This window comes from Strix aluco, chromosome 2 (genome assembly GCF_031877795.1).
Source record: "Strix aluco isolate bStrAlu1 chromosome 2, bStrAlu1.hap1, whole genome shotgun sequence".
NCBI classification, from domain to species: Eukaryota; Metazoa; Chordata; class Aves; order Strigiformes; family Strigidae; genus Strix; species Strix aluco.
This window is the reverse complement of record NC_133932.1, coordinates 114,817,213-114,836,727: the sequence shown is the minus strand read 5'-3', so window position 1 is coordinate 114,836,727 and position 19,515 is coordinate 114,817,213. Positions and strand designations below refer to the sequence as shown.

General features: G+C 41.4%; 1 protein-coding gene across 4 annotated transcripts in view; it reads left to right on the top strand.

The window, feature by feature from the left end:
* MTUS2 (microtubule associated scaffold protein 2) overlaps positions 1-19,515 on the top strand; it is a 317,585-nt gene that overhangs the window by 25,411 nt on the left and 272,659 nt on the right. Inside the window, exon 1 of one of the 4 annotated variants that reach the window (XM_074815896.1) lies at positions 6,190-6,761. The exons of the other annotated variants lie outside the window; for them this stretch is intronic. The gene's annotated coding sequence lies outside the window, so the exon portion shown is untranslated. Of the gene's footprint in view, positions 1-6,189; positions 6,762-19,515 lie in introns of those variants that run through there. 4 annotated transcript variants of the gene reach the window in all.

The window sequence follows — 19,515 nt, the reverse complement described above, 5'->3', positions numbered from 1 at the left end:
TTGCCTAAAACTGTAAATAGCTGCTCTTCACTAGAGTAGCTGGTTGGTCTCATTCCTAGTGCAAAAGTTGGACCCTGCTGATTAGTCTGCAAGCCCTCTTCTAGACACTATTTCCTTTATCCAACCACATAGTCAATAATGGAACAGCTCATCTTTCTTTTGTGAGAGCAATTAAGTGTATGCACTTCCTCAAAATAAGGTGAAAGAGTTTATGCGATCTTATGTTGTTGCTGTAATAAAATGTTATCTATGAAATATCTTTAGAGGTCAGAAGAGATCTGTCTTTCTGCTGAGAAGTCTGCTTCCCACAGATCTAGTGAAACTCAGCCATCACTGCTGCTTATTAACTTTTGTACTCTAAGAGTTCATCTTGAGTGCTCTCTTCTGAGAGACCAGAGAAAATTGCTTGGGACATGGAGAAGAGTGAATATAAACCATCTCTGGTTACATGCAATATGTAATCCTCCTATTCAATATCAGTGATAAGGAGAGCCTTGATCTGTGTATACTATGGTCCTTTTAATAGTCAGGATATTCTATTAGCATAGTGACTAATGCCTCCCTCCCAACTACATGAATGCTTCTTATTTACACAGCTTCAACTCTTTATTCTCATTTCTAACCGATCATTTAGCAGCCTGGCTGCTGGCATGGCCGGGCTCTGCAGATCGTAGGAGGGTGCGCTGAATGACACACATCATTACACAGGCTCTGGCCCTGGCTGCTGGAGATTGTGTAGAAATAACATTAAAAATATCTGCCTCACTAAGGCTGAAAAACACAGAACTGAACCACTTGCACTGGTTGACTATTAGTGTCAGAGTGTCTTTGGGCATGATGTTAAGCCACAGTAAATGTAGTGAGTAAGATGAAATCTATTAACAAAGTTGCAGGTCTATCATAGCTAATTTAACCTAATTGTGCAAGAGAATCCTTGGCAGCTTCAACTATGTCTTAGGATGATACTTATCACTTGTTTTCATACATAATTTAATGAAACAATCAACACAGTATGACCACAAGCATGGATTAAAGTCATACTGTAGGTCATACTGTACTGGTTGTTTGATTAAATTAAATGGAAGTATAGAAGGGAAGTCATGAAATCGAGGTTAGAGAAAACAGACTAAGGAGAATAATTAGGTGAGAAGATTGGAAGGAGACTAAGGGATGGGCAGGCAGAAATAAAACTTGGAGGGGTGAGAAGGAAGTAAAATCCAGGAACCCAACAAAAGCTTTCAAAGAGGAAGGTGAAATGATCTGCAGTATGTTAGAAACAGATATTGCTCAACGCAGTCTTTATCTCAGTGCTGTACACTGGAGAATCAGAAAAGGAGAGCTGGAAGGCATCTCGAGATATCATCTTTTATGCTTCTCTTCCCCAGGGCAGGATCATGTGCACACTTTACAATGTTGCTGACCCATTTTCATGTGCACTGGAGAGAATGCATGGCACTCATTAATTGCATGGGCACTCTTTTAGACTAGCTCTGCTCAGGCATCTGGAAATATTTAATTGATACCAAGCATGACTGGAGGTTGAATCCAGGTACTAGAATAGTCCCCTCAATACAAGTAACTTGGTGAGTAGCCATGTGTGCACGTCAGATACCAGTATTGGAATGGGAAAACCAATCCTTCAGGAGAAAAGCACTTTGTGCTGTTGGGAATAACTATATCTTCAATAACAATACAAGTGAACTGAAGTTGGTTTTTGTTGAAGGACATTTTGATTTTTAGCATCTATAGAATTGGAAGTGGAGGGTAGCTAGAGAGAAGGACATTACTAATTAGAGCCTCCCTTGGTGTTTGAAAGTTTTGGTTCTCAGCAGAGATCTCTTACTTGTGTAATTCATGACCTTTTGCCACGTCAATGGATATCCCTATGCTTCTGTTTCCCTACTTGCCCCTTGTCTGAATTATTGGTCATTAAAGCTGGAGCTAGAACAAAATGTCCCATACTTGTAACTGTAAAAGTTAAAGAAGATTGTTCATGCATATAAGCCGTAGTTGTTTAGGACATACTTAGAGGGATATAAAGTAAAACCGCAAACATGAGCGCTCATTCAGTCAATGGCTGGATCTGAGATCATAGAATCATAGATGAGGAAGTGTTTATTCCTTATATATTCTCTGCATTATTCTTACATCATTCTCTGAAGTATTTGGTTTATACTACTATTGGAGATGGGATGAGAGGCCAGGTGGACTTCATCTCTGATCTGAGAGGGCAACTGGTATAAAATACCTTCAAATTCCATTATAGGAAGATGATCAAAGCATGAAACACCACAGTGATGAGCATCTGAATACACTAAGTGGCAGGCAGTAAGCTAATCCTAGGAAAGCCAGAAATGAATGTGTATAGAGCAACCAAGGAGCTCTTGTGGATCTCACAATGGCTGAAGCCATCTTCTGTGACCAGCTCAGGGAGGACTTTCATCTCTAGGGCTTCACCATAGCAGACCCTACAAACACCAAAATCACTTAGATAAAAAAAAAAAATACCCCCCCCCCCCAAAACCTGTTCTACAATTGAATGCTGAAGTACACTATGGACAACTGGAATTTCTCTTCCAGGCACTTGTTATTCTGTATTGGGAATTAATATATATTGATATCAGAGGAAAACTGATTCTGATGGTGATCTTGCTTGTTGCATGTGTAGTCTGTGGTACATGACAACTGTATTATTTGGATGCTTTCACATTAGACAAAAGATAGTTAAATATACATGTCTATTTAGCTAAAATATGGTTATTTCTGAAGCAAATCAGTGATGATGTTTTTCCAGAAGCTGTGATTAAATAAAACCTTTAAAATGTACAATTTTATATTGGTGATGCACAAGTTCTTGCTAGATAAAGAAAGCATTTTAGGTTTTTATTTCTAGTGCTGTTGCCCCTGCTCTTGTGAGCTGCTTGGGTTCATGGTGTTCCTCTTGTGTCTGATTTCATACTTAAATGGTTCTTGGTAATATCCCTTTTTGGCTTTGGTTAAAACAGGGTTTGCATATTTTTTTGTTGTTGTTGCTGGCTTGACTGAGGAGCGCTGGTACCTGTCACTAGTTTATTTCCTAGAGGAAAACTGGGTGTCCTTTCTTTTGCTGACTCAGTGGTCTTTGTGCAAGACTGAAGTTCACGATAGTTCAGGGGGAAGAGCGTCCCTTGCATCAAAACTATACTGGCAAACAAGCTGTATGTATATTGTTGCCTACCAGGAGATCCCCACATAGTTATCAAAAGTGTTTATTCCTGGTAGAATAAAGAGCTTAAGACAATTTTTCAACTTGGGGTAGTGGTGAGGAAGACCACAGATGTCCAAAGCAGGTTTTCAGCTGTTAAAGTAATCTGCACCCAAGTCCATAGTAAAATTTAAGGACTCTTTGCAAATAAAATAATTCTTACAACAGTTTTGCAAAGCAAAAACAGGACAGTAAATTGTATTAAACATATGCCTTAAATCAGACTCCAGTTCACTTTTATTGCAATAAATTTAGATGTTAAATCTCAGATGAAATATTATGCAGCAGGGAGGCGTATTGTATTTGCTTTTTGGTGTTTTTTAACTGTAAATAGCTCATAATAACTTTAATTGAATTAAAAGAAGCCCATCTGTTAATGTTCTTGTTTTTCTTACCCATCATTTAAATGGTAAACATCAAGCTGTAAATACTTCGTGTTTTCCCCTTTGACCAAGAAAATGTAGAAACTATTCACCTTATTGTGAAAACCACACACAAATACAGGTCTGAAATGATCAGCTGCTTTATGCAAAATAATTATTGCCAATGAACTGCCAAAAAATTCCCCACCTGGCTTCTGGTCACATTTACCTGCTTTTCAAACTTACTCTCCATTGATTTGAAAGGAGGTAACCCTAACTGATATGAATATTTAAAAATGGGACAGTTTACACCCTGTAAATTTTTCAAACACGCTTTTTATTTTAATGGTCCACATATACTTTCTGTTTAATGAGTTTGAAAAGCTTTAATTTAAACTTGCTCTAGTACTACCACCCCAGCACTGTCATGCAATATTGGTTCTTGTCTAACAAGACAAGATAATCAGAAAAATGTGCAGTTATTTTTATAAAAATAATTTTCTCCTTCCTGTAAAACAGCAAATAAATGTGCCTGAAGACTGTTTCTGGCACAAATTGTTTAAAGCTAGCCATTGCTGTTGTAGTTGTTTGAATCAAATTTAAGTTTCCCTTTATATCTCCGCTGTCACTCAGTGTGTTTTATCTTTCTGAACCTAAGGTTTTTCTTTTTCAGCCCTATCTCAAAACCCATTTATTTTACGTTCTTGAGTTTTCCTACTGTGACAAACATACTATTTTTACTGATTTTCCAGAATAGCTGAGACAAATGGAAAGGAATGAAAAAATAGTAGGCTTTGTCTGAACCACCACAGTATTATGGTAAGCTACAGGTTTGTCTCCGTTAGCAAAGACCACTGCCAGGCCCTGGGGAGAGGCTGTCTGCCTGCACGGGGGAACTGCTGGAGCAGTCCTTGATTGGAATTGGGACCATGACAGTCAGCTTTTTCCTGGTGGCTTCACAGGGACTGTTTCGGGAGTTAGAGAGTTGGGAGATATCCCCATTATTGGCTGTATATGCAGTCACCCATTTCAGTCCACTCTTGGAAAGTGGCCTAATCCCTGGGAAACTACTTGAGCATGTTTAGTTTACTGGGATGAATGTAGTCTATGAGGTTTCCTCAAGAAACATGAGCCAGCAGTGTTGGCAGCTGGTGGTCAGGATAGCAGCTCTCCTATAGTACAGGTATTTGATCCTAAGTCTGTAGGTGCCTCTCCTCCAGGTCAATGTAGGGGTGATGTGGTGCAGTGGCATGGCTCCTCTCTACCCCGCCACCGACAGTATGCGAATTAGCCCCTTGTTTTTGGGAATATCCCCCACCTCATGCTGGCCACAGCAGCATGGCTCAATGGGTGAAGTAACGTACCACAGGAGCAGCTCTGCAGCAGTTACAAGGGAGCAAACAGCGAGGGAATTGGGACATATATCAGAATGTGACATTTTCAGGTTGAGGAGATTAATAAAATGATTTAAAATGGGGTTGAGGTTGGTTTGTGATTTTACTTTTCCTCATTTTTTTGCAGTGTTTTTCTTAGCATTGAGTTTTTCATTTGTGTCTTAGATCATTCTTCTTTTTCTCATGACGGCTCTTTCTTCCCATGCCTGTTCCCTCCTTCTGTTGCGTTCCCACATCCCTGGCTGCCTGCCCCTCTCATGAATTCTGCTTTGTCACTTAATTTCACTTGTCTGTGCCCCAGTCTAGGTCTTCTGTGGTCTGTCTCTTCTCCAATGCATAAGTTGTCATCCCACCACCACCCTTGCTCAGTGAAACCACAGCCTCAAGTGAGAGCTCATGCCTCTCCCCTTTCTTTATTTCCCTCTATCTCTTTTTTCCACCTTTTTTCTCAGATTTATGTAGGATTGCCTCCCTTCCCAGACTGCCACCTCTAGCTGAGCTCAGAGAGTCCTTGCCTGTCTCAGCTGTCCAAACCATGGGGTTTCTCAGGGTTGTCCCATCATACTGACAGCCACAGACCTCAGTTCCTGGGGACTGATACTGCACAGAGTAGAGAAGGTGCTGGCTAATTGTTCCTGCTCAAGCAGCTTTAAAAAGCAGGATTTTTAATCCTTCTTGTTTGCCAGTGCAGGTACAGTCAGATGAGACTGTTTTCCAGTTTTAGAAGAAGACTTTCTTGCCATACGGAGGGGGAGAGGGAAAGAAAAGATTATTAAATGGTGGCAGCTGGACAAAACTCTCACATTTAGCTATTTTGTATTTTTGCAGTTAGGTTGCATAAGTGACAAGTGACAGCTTTGTGCTTGTCTCCTTGCAGGCTGGTAAAAACAGTAGGGAGAACTGTGCAAGGCTGCTCCTGGGGGAGAGGTGAGGTGGCTGCCCAGACACTTCAGGTCCGTGCTTCGACAGTATTTTCTGAGCCATAATTGCTGGATTTCCCTGCTGGTGCAGAGGGATCTGCAAGCAAACGGCTTCCTGGCAGGATTCTGGGAACAGCACCAAAACCCATGACAGGCAGTGAGCAGGTTTTGTGCTCTGAGTCAGAAGTAGGCTGAGAAGATGCAGTCCTCAAAGCACCTACCCAAGATGGGGAAGGCAATCTGTGTGAGGAGGATATTTCCAGCATGAGATTCAGAGCCTGGGGGGACCTTCTCCTGCCAGCACGCTTGGTGAGTCTGAGGGTCAGCTGGTGGCTTTGGTGAAATCACAGGAGAAGGGAGGTTGCTGCCTTTCACCACCACCACTCCGAGCCAGCTCATCCTTCTAGCTATTTCTGTCTGCGCTTATCTATAGCATCATCCCCCTTGTGCCTGTGTACCTGCCAAGCATTCAAAACAGGCACCGCTGTGGCAGCCTCCTTCTTTCTCTCCAGCCTGGAGGATAAATGACTGGATTGCTTTTTCTTAATTGTTTATCTGCATCAAGAATTTACGGTGAGAAAGATAAACTGGAGAAATGCTTTCAGGGGCAGGTGGCCAGGTTGGCAGATCCCTGCTTGTTCTTAGCCCCTAAGGAGGTCCTGCAGCCTGGCCCCTGTTGGGCTCGCTTGCTGCCCCCTGCATCAGCGCTCTCTTTGAAAACAATGGTTTCGCGGAGTGAGATGTGGTCTCGGGTAACAACAGCCAAAATCTGGATGCAAGAGAGAAGACCTGGATCTGACTTGCTTGCCAGGGGACCGAGAACAGAAAGCTGAGTGCTTGGGTGAGTTCACAGCAGCAAGCTTGTCCAATGCAGGACACTGTACTTGTCATTATTATAGACTGAGTTAGTTATTCACTGTAAAAAATAACTGTATCAAAAATCCTAACATCTATATTCTATCTGTATACTATATGCTGTCTGTATACTATATGTGTTGTTTTGTTTAGTTTGGGCTGTGAAGTAGGTTGCTCTCTGCAGTCTATTTTAGTACATCTCACCGTGGCTTGGGACATTGTTCCCAGCTGGGAATCTCAGTGTTTGCAGACACTGGAGTCGTGCAGACACACACAGACATGCAAAACTTACATCCCGCTTTTGAGTCTGTTATAGCACTGGTTTGGCCCAGTAAATTTCACTCGGATTGGAAAACTGAAATCAAAGCACGTCTTCTGCCACTTCGGTCTATGACTTCAGAGGCATGGAAGCATAGATATTATGTATATTTGTAACATACTACTTCTGATCCTTAAAATATAAGGTGTAGAAGACATAATGTGATAGACTTTCAAAGGACCTTCCCACAGTTACTTTATTGGAGAGGTTGGAAAAGAGATTGAATAATCAGAATTATCTTCTTTTAAATAATTAGTTTCTAAAGATAGAATTTGTTTCTGGTTTTGTTTTGTTTTTAATAACAAAATTATATTTCAATGTGAGGCTGTCAGGGCTCCCAGATATTTTCTTCTAACGTTCCACTGACTGAAACTGTCATTGTAACATTTGAAATAAGACTTGGATTCAGGCATCCTATATCAATATTTCTTTGTCAAATCTGTAATTTGCATATGGATTCTTATGGCAATGCATACAGTGGAAGCTGTTTTGATGAGCAAAAAACATTGCAGTATGTGGAGTATCTAAATATTTAAATTAATATAATGTTTCTTTTAGTATTTGTAAAATACTTCTATGCTGCAGGCAACCATTGATTTACAAAATATAACTTAAAAAAAAAGTTTTTATCACTTCTGCAGCAATATAAAGATATTTGTACTTGGCTCCTGCCCAGATGGAGCATTTGGACTGAGATTGCCCTCCTAGCTCTGGTCTGGATGATGCTTCTGCCCAGAAGCATTTGGCCAGATTTTTGGCTTAGGTTCCTACTGGACTATGAAGTTAAATGTGGCAGGTCCAAGGAAGAGTGTGTTTTACCCTGATTGTTGGAAATTATCCACCTTTACTTGGGATGGCAGGCTTCAATATGTGTGTATATTAAGGGATTTTTAAATCCATAAGTAACAAAGTTCTATTTTCCTCTCATTCCATAAGTGCAGTTAACTAGTTCTTACACAGTCCTTGTCATGAGTAGCTGAGAAGGTCCTTTACAAATGGGATCACTGCTACTGCACCATTGCACTCATTCAGGAATGACAGCACAAGGAGTCATTTTATCTTATTTTTACCATCTAAAATTTGGACTGGTCATTCAGGCTCATATCACAACAAAGGGAGAGGTGCACAGATCATCACACTCTGGAGGAGCTTTGTTCTCTTTCAGTATGTGATGTCTACATCGTTTAATTCTCCTGCTCAGTCCCCGGTCATGGTCCCCTGGATCAGATAGGCTGGGTTGCTTTGTTTCAAACACTTGTCTTTTGGAGACAACTAATTATTTCCCTCTGAGACAAAACCCATGTTAGTTTTGAGGACAGCCTACTGACAGGGCTGACACTGGAGGAGTTAAGGGTGACATCACACCAGGGCTGGCTCCCCATGTTGTATATGGTCCTTCGGTGCTGTCCCAGCAGGAGGGTTACCAAAAGCCCTCACATGCCCATGCCTTGCTCCAAGACATGCAGTATACCCTTCATGCAGTTAAATGCTGCTCTGGTAAGCTGCAACACAGACCTCATACTATATCAGACAATTTTGAATGGAGAAAACAAGCAATTGCCACACGGCACCTTGAGGTGTGGGCAAAATGCTTAATATATGGGTGTGACAAGAGTGGCTGTGTGGGTGCTCTGGGGCAAGAGAGCTGTCCGTGGGGTAGGTGTCTTTGGCAGGATAGAGGGTGTCTCTGTTGGCCAGGGAAGTGCTCACCTGCTGACCGGGCAGTTGACAGATGGAGCAGATCTCACCTGGTGTGACTTGCACAAAGTCACTCAGCATGTGAGTGCCAAAGCTGGATGCAAAAGCCAGGCCTGTGTGTTAGTCCCTAGGACACACTGCCTCCCCAGCACCCAAGCAGCTCTGGTTTGTTTACGCTTCCCTCATTCTCATGTGGTTTGTGAAAGGCCTGGGTTAAATCCCACTGCCTTCATGCCCACAGTGGGTCTGGGTGGGCAGTGCTTAGCACTGTGGCTACACAAAGATGTGAAACTGGCCGTGCCTGCAGGGTGAAAGGGAAAAACAAGGGAAAAACGGTTCTTTTCCTAGATTTTGCAAAACATCATGGCTAAGATCCTGTTGTGCAGCAAAGGCAGCAGGTACCTGGCACTGTCAGAGTGGTCATGGTGGCCTTAACTGATCCTTTACAAGCCAGTAAACCACACAACATTTGTGAACACTGCTGCAATGTGCTTCTTTGCATTCCAGTTCCTATGGAAACATGCTGTAAGAATGTCTAAAATAAGTACAGTGCTTTGAAACTATTATTATTTTGATCTTTCCTTTCCCCCAAAAATCTCCTTTACCACCTTTCTGGCTGAATTTTTAATACATAAAAAAGGTCATTGTCTTTATCTGGCAACAGTGTGCTACCCATCTTACCCAGGTTTCTGCATCCTGGGATCTGACATCCTAGGATCTGATATAGAGATCAGTGCTCCCTTCCCCCATCCTTCCTGCTCAATGGGGTGGCAGGTTGTGGGCGTGTCGAACATACATACATACATATGTGTGTGTGTATACACACACTGAAGGAGGCTTGGCTCCATCTCCCTTTCTTCCCCGGGTGGTGAATAAGACAGCATTGTTTGCCACATCAGGTGAAGGCACAAGCTTATTCCCAGCTCCTTTTAGGATCATGGCATAGAGTTGGCTGGGAGGGAGTGCTGGAGGTCACCTAGTCCAGCTGCCCATGGAAGCAGAGACCTCTTCACTGGTGGTACAGAAGGTGGTTGTGAGCCAGATGGACACATGCTGCAGGTTCCTTTTGCCCTGCAGGAGGGTCAGTGCTGGAGCACTCCATGGGCTGTTTGGGACAGCTTTTGCAAAGGAAATTACTTGTTCTCCCCAAAAGGATGCTCACGCTGGTAACTGAAAACAGGGCTGTGTCTTTAAAGTGCTTTTTCCCAGTGCTCCCGTGGTTTCTTTGTAAAGCTATCATCTCCCTTAGAGCAGTAATATCTAAGATTTTCAAAGTAGCCATGTCCCATTTTCAAAAGCCACTTTTGATGGGAGAGCTAGGGTTAAATCCAGTAAATGGCTAAAAAGACTTATTTAAAGCTAGGTGCTAAGTTTTGCTCATTTTTAAGCTTCTGACCTCTTGCAGTACCATGCCTCAGAATCTAGTATTAGATACCAGAAGATCTGGAGATGCATCTTTGGCATTCGAAGGGGAAGCAGGAACTTAAATCCAGAAAAGTGATTCAGGAATTTTTGGGCAGTGCCAAAACCCATGACACCCTTGTGTGCTGAATCATACTTCCCTTGGTATTTGCATTCCCCAAGCATCTTCTGATCTGGGGATCTACACACCTGCTGTTTCTGTATGGCCCCACTGGATCCCAGCAGTGGAGGTAACAAAAGCAGGTTTGAAATAAAAGGGAGTTGACACTGGAGCAGTATTTTTCATGACTGCACATCCTACACAAAATATATTACAAAGAGTCATGATATGGATCTAACTGATGTTGTGTTTCAACATTAAGCCATGTCTCAGCCATTTGAGAAATGTGGGCATCTGTTTGAATACTATTCCAAATCATCAGGCCAAATTCTGCTCACAGGGTTACATCTACAGAGCCAGTGTGAGCAGTTTGTTGTGTAATTATGCACCCCAGTTTACGTTGCTGCATGTTTAGTCTTTGCATGATGTTTTATGTGTTTGTGGTAAGTGTAGTGGCAACACCAGATCTGTTTTGTTTTCATGCAACACAAAAGGCCAGTAGAAGAAATATGTCTAATTTTACAGACGGAAGAAAGCTTTGTAGACTGATTTCAGGGTTGCTATCATAGTGGAGTTAAACCACTCATTAACCAAGAAGACAAATTAAATTGTGAATGCTGGTCCAAAAAAAAGTATTGTGAAGATTGGCATTTGCGTTTCATATCTGCGAAGATGCTTCCTTACTTGAATAACAAGTGTTGGCTCCAGCACTGAAGTGAATACCAAGAGAGATGAGAATCATGAACTCTGGAGCAGTAGCAGATTATAAAGAGAAATTGCTCTGTTTTAACATGTAAATACAAGGCTGAGATTTTGATTGCGAGGGCTCTTCTTAAACTGCTTTGACACTTCTTAAACAGCTGGGCCACTGTAGATGTAACCTTTCTAATCCAATTGATAAGTTCATGCGTATGCACAGTATGGAGGTCATTCACATTTATCCGGAGTAGTCCAGAAATGAATGCAGTAAGACTTCAAAATATGTTGCCTTTTGACCCTTTCGTTGTAGCAGATTTCTCTCTCCCATTCCTCTTTGTTCATATATGCATTCTATGCTGGAAAAATCCCCAACAAGGTATCACTTGATATGCACAGATAATTGATAAATGAAATACTAAATAAACAGCTACACTGACAAGAGAGTAAGAGACAGTTGGAGATGCATATACCTGCAAGTATGAGGGACAGGTTCTCTGAAATAGGGAATTATTTACACCTTTACTAAATCATTGCAAATTTTTTTTAGCAGTCATGGTAATTTGGGAAATACCTTCAATTTGAGAAAGGCAATATTGCAATGATTTAAAATAATTACTCTGACAGACACCATTAGATAATATTAAATCCTGACCATAGTCAAGTAGTTGTTAACTCTCTTGAAAGAAAAATAAGTTATCTTGAAGGTAAGAGACTCATGAGGAATGTACACATGTAGTTCAATAAAGGCCAATCACAGAATATAAAAGTGATTTTTAAAGGTGACATTTGCACATGTATGGTATTATTAATTTTGTCCTTGTATTGATATATTTCATAGCCTCCTAGTCTTGCCTACCACACCAAATAAATTTTCTTGGGCCCCAGTGATGTCAGGCATACTGAATGTGGCATGAATGGTAACGATAGATGGTTGTACTGCAAATTGAGATGTAGTGTCCACTGGGTTCCCACAGGAATTTGCATTAAGTCTGGTCATAACTAACAATCTGTGAATAAAAAATCAATTGAATTTGAAGGTAGGGCTAGACTGGGAGGTATTGCAAGCTCTCCTGAGGAGAGAGAGAAGTTAATAGCTGGGGAACTAGAAATACTAGATTTCCTATCTGTAAGGCTCAAATAAGGCAAACGTAAACAGACAGATCTGTGGAAAATTATCTGAAAATATGTAAACAGTAGTGCTAGGAAAGAGAAGACGTTCCAGTTGTCAGCCTGTAGTGCAGTATCTCTTAATACTGGAAAAGGATTAACTCCTTGGCTGTGCCAGACTGAGCCAGATGCTGGCAAATGGCACTAGGCATTCAAGACATCTGTGAAGGGAGCAGCCAAACCTTGCTTCCCTCCTCTCATGAGTGCCCTGGGAGCCCTTCTGACTCACCTCGTTCTGCATCTTATACCCATCCTTGTGTTCAGTCTTAGCCCCTGATGGTGGTCAGCAGTTATAAAAATGCAAGTAAGTATAAGCAGAGCAGGTGGGCAACCATGGTATTTGGGAGCTGAAGATGAAGAGAGACGTACACCTCTGCAAAACAGGTCCTAGCCTGTTTTATGTTGGGTATCTGGGACAGTGGGTTGAGTTGCTCTCTGAACATGTCTGCAGTTCTCCACTGATCATAGACCTGAGACCACTGTAGAGTTAAAATCACTGGATAAAACTGAGTACTTAACTTTTAGATGGCTAAAGCTGACTTTAATATGAATGTGTCACAGGGAAGAGGGATGAAGCTGCCAAATCTGTCACGTGGCTTGGGACTCTTGGAGAGTCTGGTGGCCATTTACAAGGTCTGGGTTTTCTTCAAAATGGTGCCCTGAGCATAACTTATTTCTGGCATGCTTTAAGATGTGGACAGCTACATTCATTGTTTTTTTTAAATGCTTTTATTTTTTAAAAAAAAAACTTTTTCTTTGCACAATGTTGCAGCTCAAAGAAAGGCCAATATGTAGCGAAGGTGTGAGCAGAAGGGTACTTCCATGGAGTCCCATTATGATAGATGGGAAAGAAACAGCAGATGGGAAGGAAAGGGAAACAGTCCCTGACATGGAGCCACACTCACTGAAACACGGGTCTCTTAGGTCATATTAGTTAAACTGGGTAAGCAGAGAGACAGCAGTCAATACAGGTTTTGATGTCAGAATTAATTTTTATCAATCAATACACCTTGCCTGATCAAATATCTCTATGCCTTCAAGGATTAACACTTCTGTATTTAATTTATCAGTCCCTGATTAGGATCAGAGTCAGTGTAGATTATAATTTCCACTTTAACTTCAATTCTGCGTTTCCTCAGTTAAAAACATGACATACATTTTGTTGTCTCAGAAAGTGCTTTTGCATATAGCTAATGCATGTGTGTGAATTCTTCCCCTCCTTTCCTAGCCACAAAGAGCATCAGTTTGCGTAGATGCCCTGGAGAATTACATTTTAGTGCATCATTGTGTTTGACCTACAGCTTACTCAACCACATAAGATACTGTTTCTAGATGAGAAGGATGGGGGACTTAAAAGAAAGGAAGATTTGCTAGCAAACAGAACATTAAACTTCAGCATCAGGAGGTCATTGGCACTTCCCTCATTCTGTTATTTATGTTTGGCGACCTGGGACAAAACATTTCACTGCTCTGTTTATTCCACATTACTGTGGAGTTTCCCCACTTGTCGTACTGCAAACTCTTCACGGTGGTGTCTGTTTCTTAGTGTGTGTTTGTATAAAGCCTACAGCACTGGATTGGCTGCCTGTGAGCAACTGAAAATAAGGGCATATTTTGGGATGGCAAAAAAGTAGATGATGTGTGTCTCAAGGGCTTAAACATAATAAGCAGGTGAGACAAGAAAATAATTTTTTCAGTTGGGTCTAAGATGCCTGGCCTATTTCTAGAATGAAACTTTAATTTCTAGTAGCAGGAGTATGTTGGGCATAGTCCACAGAAATTCAGCTGGAGAGGAGTACAGTTGCTAAGAAAAACCCTTTTTGATGAGTTGGGGTTCTTCATGTTAATATAATCCATAATTTCCCATTGATTCCTCAGAAATGGTGGCTTTCTAATATGCATATCTAGTGTGTGTTGCTTCAGACTTTCCTGGGAAGCAATTGTAGTTTTGGACTTGCACTGCCTGGGCTTTGCCCCCTATGGCAGATCCCTGTTCCTGAGCTGGGACCAGGACACCTCTTCTGGAAATCTCCTCCCATCCCTCTTCTCTGCTGTGTGGCTGAGAGGAGTTGAAGAGATTTGAGGACTGCAAGAAGGAAACAGGGACGCCTCTGCATCCAGACTCGAGAGGCTGTACAGAAGCATAGTGACAATTTTTACCTCTCTGCCTCTGGAAAGGGAGTATCAGGATTTGTTGGAATATGCTAGTTTTTTCAGAGTCCTGTGAATACTTCTGTAAGCATTATTACTGCATTCTTGCATGTGGGGAGAAACTGTGCTAGAGGCCAGTTGATAAGAGTATCTTGCTTCAATCAGATCTCAGTGATCTCCTCAAATCCAGTTGATAAGCAAAGACCAAACTACCTTTAGATCTCCAAAGCACCCATCCACCTCTCTGGTTATGCCCAGACCAAGTACTTCAAAGAGTTAAAAAAACTATAATGAATTCCTCTGGCCTGTTTCCTTCCCCAAGATATTTCATTGTAGGACAGGTTGAATGCAGTGGAGAGATTAGCAAGTTTCTGTAGTTTTGATCACATGAATATTTGGATTGAACTTACAACATTTTTTGTGAGATCTGCAAATTGCTTTTTTAAAGTAAATTTAGTCCCTTTGAGCATATTGTGCACTTTATATCTCTTAAATGATGCTTAAGCTCCAAGTTCTGTCACTGTTTATGAAAAATAGGTTGTCTCCATTTGTAAAATCATTGGAATCTCTTAAGCCTGCTGGCTGTTATCGCAGTCAATGGGATATTTTTGCTTTGGATTCCAGCTTGAAAATCAGCTCTCCTGCCACTGGGAAATGTACCTTTAAATTGTCCTGCACCCTACTTCATTAATTGATGCATTCTGCACTAAGCTGTGACATTTTCATTTTCTAAGCTGTTTATTAATTCCAACACTGAATAATTAAAAAGAAAAAAAAGCACAAAGAAAGCGTATCATTGAAAACCATCAGAGAAGCTGTATATACAAGAAAGCATGCAGACCATAGGGTGGATTGCAAACAAAAACAAAGAGCTACAAAAAGCCTACATAATCCAGAAGCTGTATCCCCAATTATGCGTGTGTAGTGTTTTTAAATGAGTGCTGCAATACCTTCATTAAATGCTTGTTTGGTACTTTTAACTACAGAGCTTGGTGTGGAGTTACAGGCTGACATAGCAAAGCAGCATCATTAACCTGCTTTCCACTATAAGATGGGATAAATGTGGGACAGCGTGTTCTCTCAAAATGGTTTTTTAAAAATGCCATCTACGCAGAAAAATCATGCAGTGGTGTCCTACCATATTTCTGCAGGGAAATGAAATAATAACAAAGGAAAAGGCAAAAAGGCAGTGAGGAAGCAAACTGAAATTTGTAAATTAGTTGCCAGGAGCCATCATTCTGTGTCTCTGGGAGAACAGCAAGCATTTTACACCATCTTTATCCCTGGTGATTCACTTTTTGTAATAATACAAAACCACAGCAATTTGTTTTAATCTTTTGCTTTTCTGTATTGCACCTTATCTTCTCTTCCTAGGTTTCCAGAGAGAACAGGATTCTGAAACTTTGATAGAGGAACAGATCAGATAAATCTGTGCAGGTTTTAATCTGATTTGTACTGAAATGACACTATGTGCAGTGCTGTGGCAAAAAAACAGGGTAAAATTAAGACTTACACAGCCCTCAGGAAGTATTAAGATTTAATAGCAAGACATGTGCCATTCTCAGCCCCGTTGAGCTTTACAGCGTGGCATTTGGATGATATTGTAAGTTGTGCTTCAAAATGAGTCTCTGCTTGGTTATGCAAGTTATTCTTGTATCAAGGAAGCACTATGTGCTACAAAATTAAAACTGGGAGGAAAAATAACCGCTGTGGGATAATATGCAATAAATCTACTGAAGCTGCTGGCTCTGGAGAGGTAACGTCTTGTCCCTCTATGGGTGGAACATTTCTCTATCGAATCATTACAGTTTTGCTCCGAAACATCCTACTGCTTGAACCACTGTGGGAAGAACAGTAATGTCAAGCAGATATCAGGTTTTCCCAATAGGAGCATCCTGCTGGGAAATGGGGTGCACTGGCGTGATGGTCTGAAAAGCTCAGCTGCAGCAGCTCTGTGTAATTGCTATTCCCTTCTGATTTCTTTGCTGAATGCACAAAACTGCTTCTAACAAACAGATCTGAGAACAAAATCCTTGACTTGTCACCACTGTAATACTCTGCATGTTAAACTGGGGTTTGTGACTATCCAATTGCCTTCATCGTTTCTTGTGATCACTATTTTGTATTGAGTCTCCTATCTCCTGTTATGGTGCTAAAGCCTGACACTGAGAGCAAATGCTTCTGTTTCAATTGGTGATGTTTAATTTTTCATGACCAGTGCAGTTTAGTGCCTCCCCAGGTAGGAGGCTCCAATGTTAATTAGCAAGGAAATGTTTTCTGCCTTCACAGGACACATGTGCACTCTGCATTTCGGTTCTGTTAAACAGCTGAGCTGAGTGGGATTGGTGGTAGTTACTGCTGGCTGCACAACTACTATTGCTGCTTGAAGAAAACATTGCTCAGTTTTCTCTCAGAGCCCACACAGCTGCAAAAGAAAGTCTTTTTTTAAGTGGAGGCTGTTGAAGGAGACATGTAGTCCTGCTTGGAAGCTGGTAAGCATCACATCCCAGAGAGGAGTGTTGTGTTTGTGTGGTGTGAACAAAGGGCAGGCTGGGTTTGATTCCTGCATGTATTCTTTAGCGATGAGGAATTTGGTCCTTATATTAGCTGGCAGTTGACTATAGACATACAGCAAAAAACATCTCAGTTCTTCTATGATGTGTGTAAAGTTTTGGGTTTCTTTTTTCTTTTGTTTTTGATATATAGTTTAAAATGGTTGCCACTGAAGATTTATTTTCTATGACTGTTTTGGGTTGAAAAGAATGGTAAGGTTTATCTTTTTTTTGGTGAGCTTATATCAAGGCAATTAGATAGCACAGCAGCTATTGTATCCCACTTAAAATATGGAGTATTCTGGGCATTGCTTATAGGGGGTTGTTTTGAGTGTATACTTACTGTTTGCATAATTTCCTGAGCTGTTGTTTAGCCTCACCATTCACTTTTGAACAAGTCACACAGAATTCTGTTCTTTTCTTTGATCCTGTATTGTTTGCTGGGAGGATTTTCAGCAGCAGTGCTTTTTAGTCTACTGCACACAGAGAGTAAAGCATTAATAAAGAAATGTAAGTGGAGGAATTAGAACTATCCAATCGTGGGATTTTTTTTGTCTGTGCTGAAGAGAGGTGGCTGAAATAACAATGCAAAACCTCCCCTATGATAAAGCAGAAGAAGAAGTTGAAGAAGAAGTTGAATGTTATGTAGACTATACCCTTTAACACCATAGGCAGAAGAGGCTGCCGTAGAGTTTGGACCTGCCCAGGCTGCTCTGGTGCTTTGCTCTGTAGGAAATTCCTGTTTCAGAGGAGTGGGGTCAGTAAATGGAAGCAGCCCTGGCAGAAACTGGGCACAAAGCTTGCTTTCCAGGCTGTGCAGCTGGTTGCTACCATGCCCTTATTTCCCCAGCCAGAGCCAGGGCGGGTCCTGTGCCCACAGGGACTCCCAGTGGCCTTGGTGCCCATGAAGCATGGAGTGTAGGTTTGACTTTCTGGGAGGCTGTAGTCCTGCTCCACAGGGAAGCAAGGACATCATGAGCAACCCGGCTAAGATGGATGTGCAGCATGATGATGCTTTGATGAGGGGAAGCATGCAGGGCTCTTTTTTTCCATGTGCTTCATGGCAGACAGACTGCAGAGCAGATCCCATAAAAACATTAGGGTGTACATGCCTTTCCAGAGAGGGTCTAAGGTTTTTAGAGCTGCTGTAATTAAGTTTAAGAGATTCTTAGTTTGGAAAACAGAAGTTTAACTTTAGGGTTGGAGTCTAGGCCTGGGATTGCTCACAGCAGAGATCCCTAAAACCACAGCAAATCCTAAACCTGTGCCTTGAGCACAGTTAGGGATGTTAGGGTTTGAAGGAACGTAGCAAATCAAGCCCTTAGGACTTGAATGAAGCCCTGAAGGATTTACAGAGCTGACAGGTTTATGTGTCCCCACTGGCCTTATGTGGGAGGTAGGTATGCATGGACAGCCCAGTTTCTCAGTGCTAAGAGGACAGGATTATGAGCACTCAAGAAAATATTTAGCAGAAACCCAAGAGTTGCATGGGGTGCTGTTGCCCATACCTGGGTTGGTCAGGGCTTCTTGGATGACTGTCCTCTTAAATGCTGGTGCTAATTCCACTTGGACAGCACCTGGGTGTTCCTCCAGGTCTTACTGTGGGTTTCTAAACAAAGTGAACTGCTCTAAAAATGTCTCTTTCTCCACAAAATTACAGGGAGCTTGTTAATGTCTTGCAATATTTCAGATTCTTTTTTCAGAGTGGAAAACTTGAACAAAAATTACTTTTTTTCCAAAATAAACCACAAAATTTTTATTGAAAATAGTTGGACTGGCTCAATATTTTTATTTTAGTGTGAAGTTGAGGATTGTAACTGGCTAGTGTCAAATCAAGGTGCTGTGTGTGTATTTGATGATAAAAATTCCAGCTAAAGGGAAACCTGGCTCTACATATAGTGAGATTTTAGCATTTGCTTTCAGATTTTGGATGGGTGTATACATTGGATGAGTGAAAGAAATAGTCCCCAAATTCTTGCCTTTCACAGATTTTGACCTAATCCTATTTCCTTCTTAAATAAATGAGAAAAGCCAGCTGACACCCAACTTGTGCCAGTGAATGACTACAAACTGCCATTTTCTTCTACCTGGGCAATGATAATTCAAACAGATCTTGCAGTTTTCTGCAAGTCCTGATGGGTTTGGTGTGGTTCCTCCTGCAGTCAGACATAGGTACCAAGGTCCCAACTTTCATTTATGGCAGAATCCAAAAGTCTAGTCCTCATGGTGAAGAAATTGAAAATCTGATTCACAGACACCCAAAGAGAGACTGGTTACCCCCCTCCCCCGCCCCAACACAAAGTATGGTATTAAAAATTTTTAAAATCTCATTTTTAAGTTAGGATGTGTTATTAGCAATTTTTATTGATAGGATGGTGACATGCTGGAACAAGAGGGTTTCAGAGCTCTGGGGAGCTTTCCTCTGCAGCCATGGAGGATAGAAACTTATTTCTTTTAAGTGAAAGCTTTCATTCTTATTTAATCTCATGCCTCCTGGAGCCAGGTTCTTTAGGAAAAACGCTAACATAAAATTCAGCAATTTGTTACTGTTGCTCAGAGGGTGTTTTTTTTTTTTTTTCAAAATTGGTCTTGCTCATCCCCTTTGTGTTCAGTCAAAATTAGTGAGCCACAC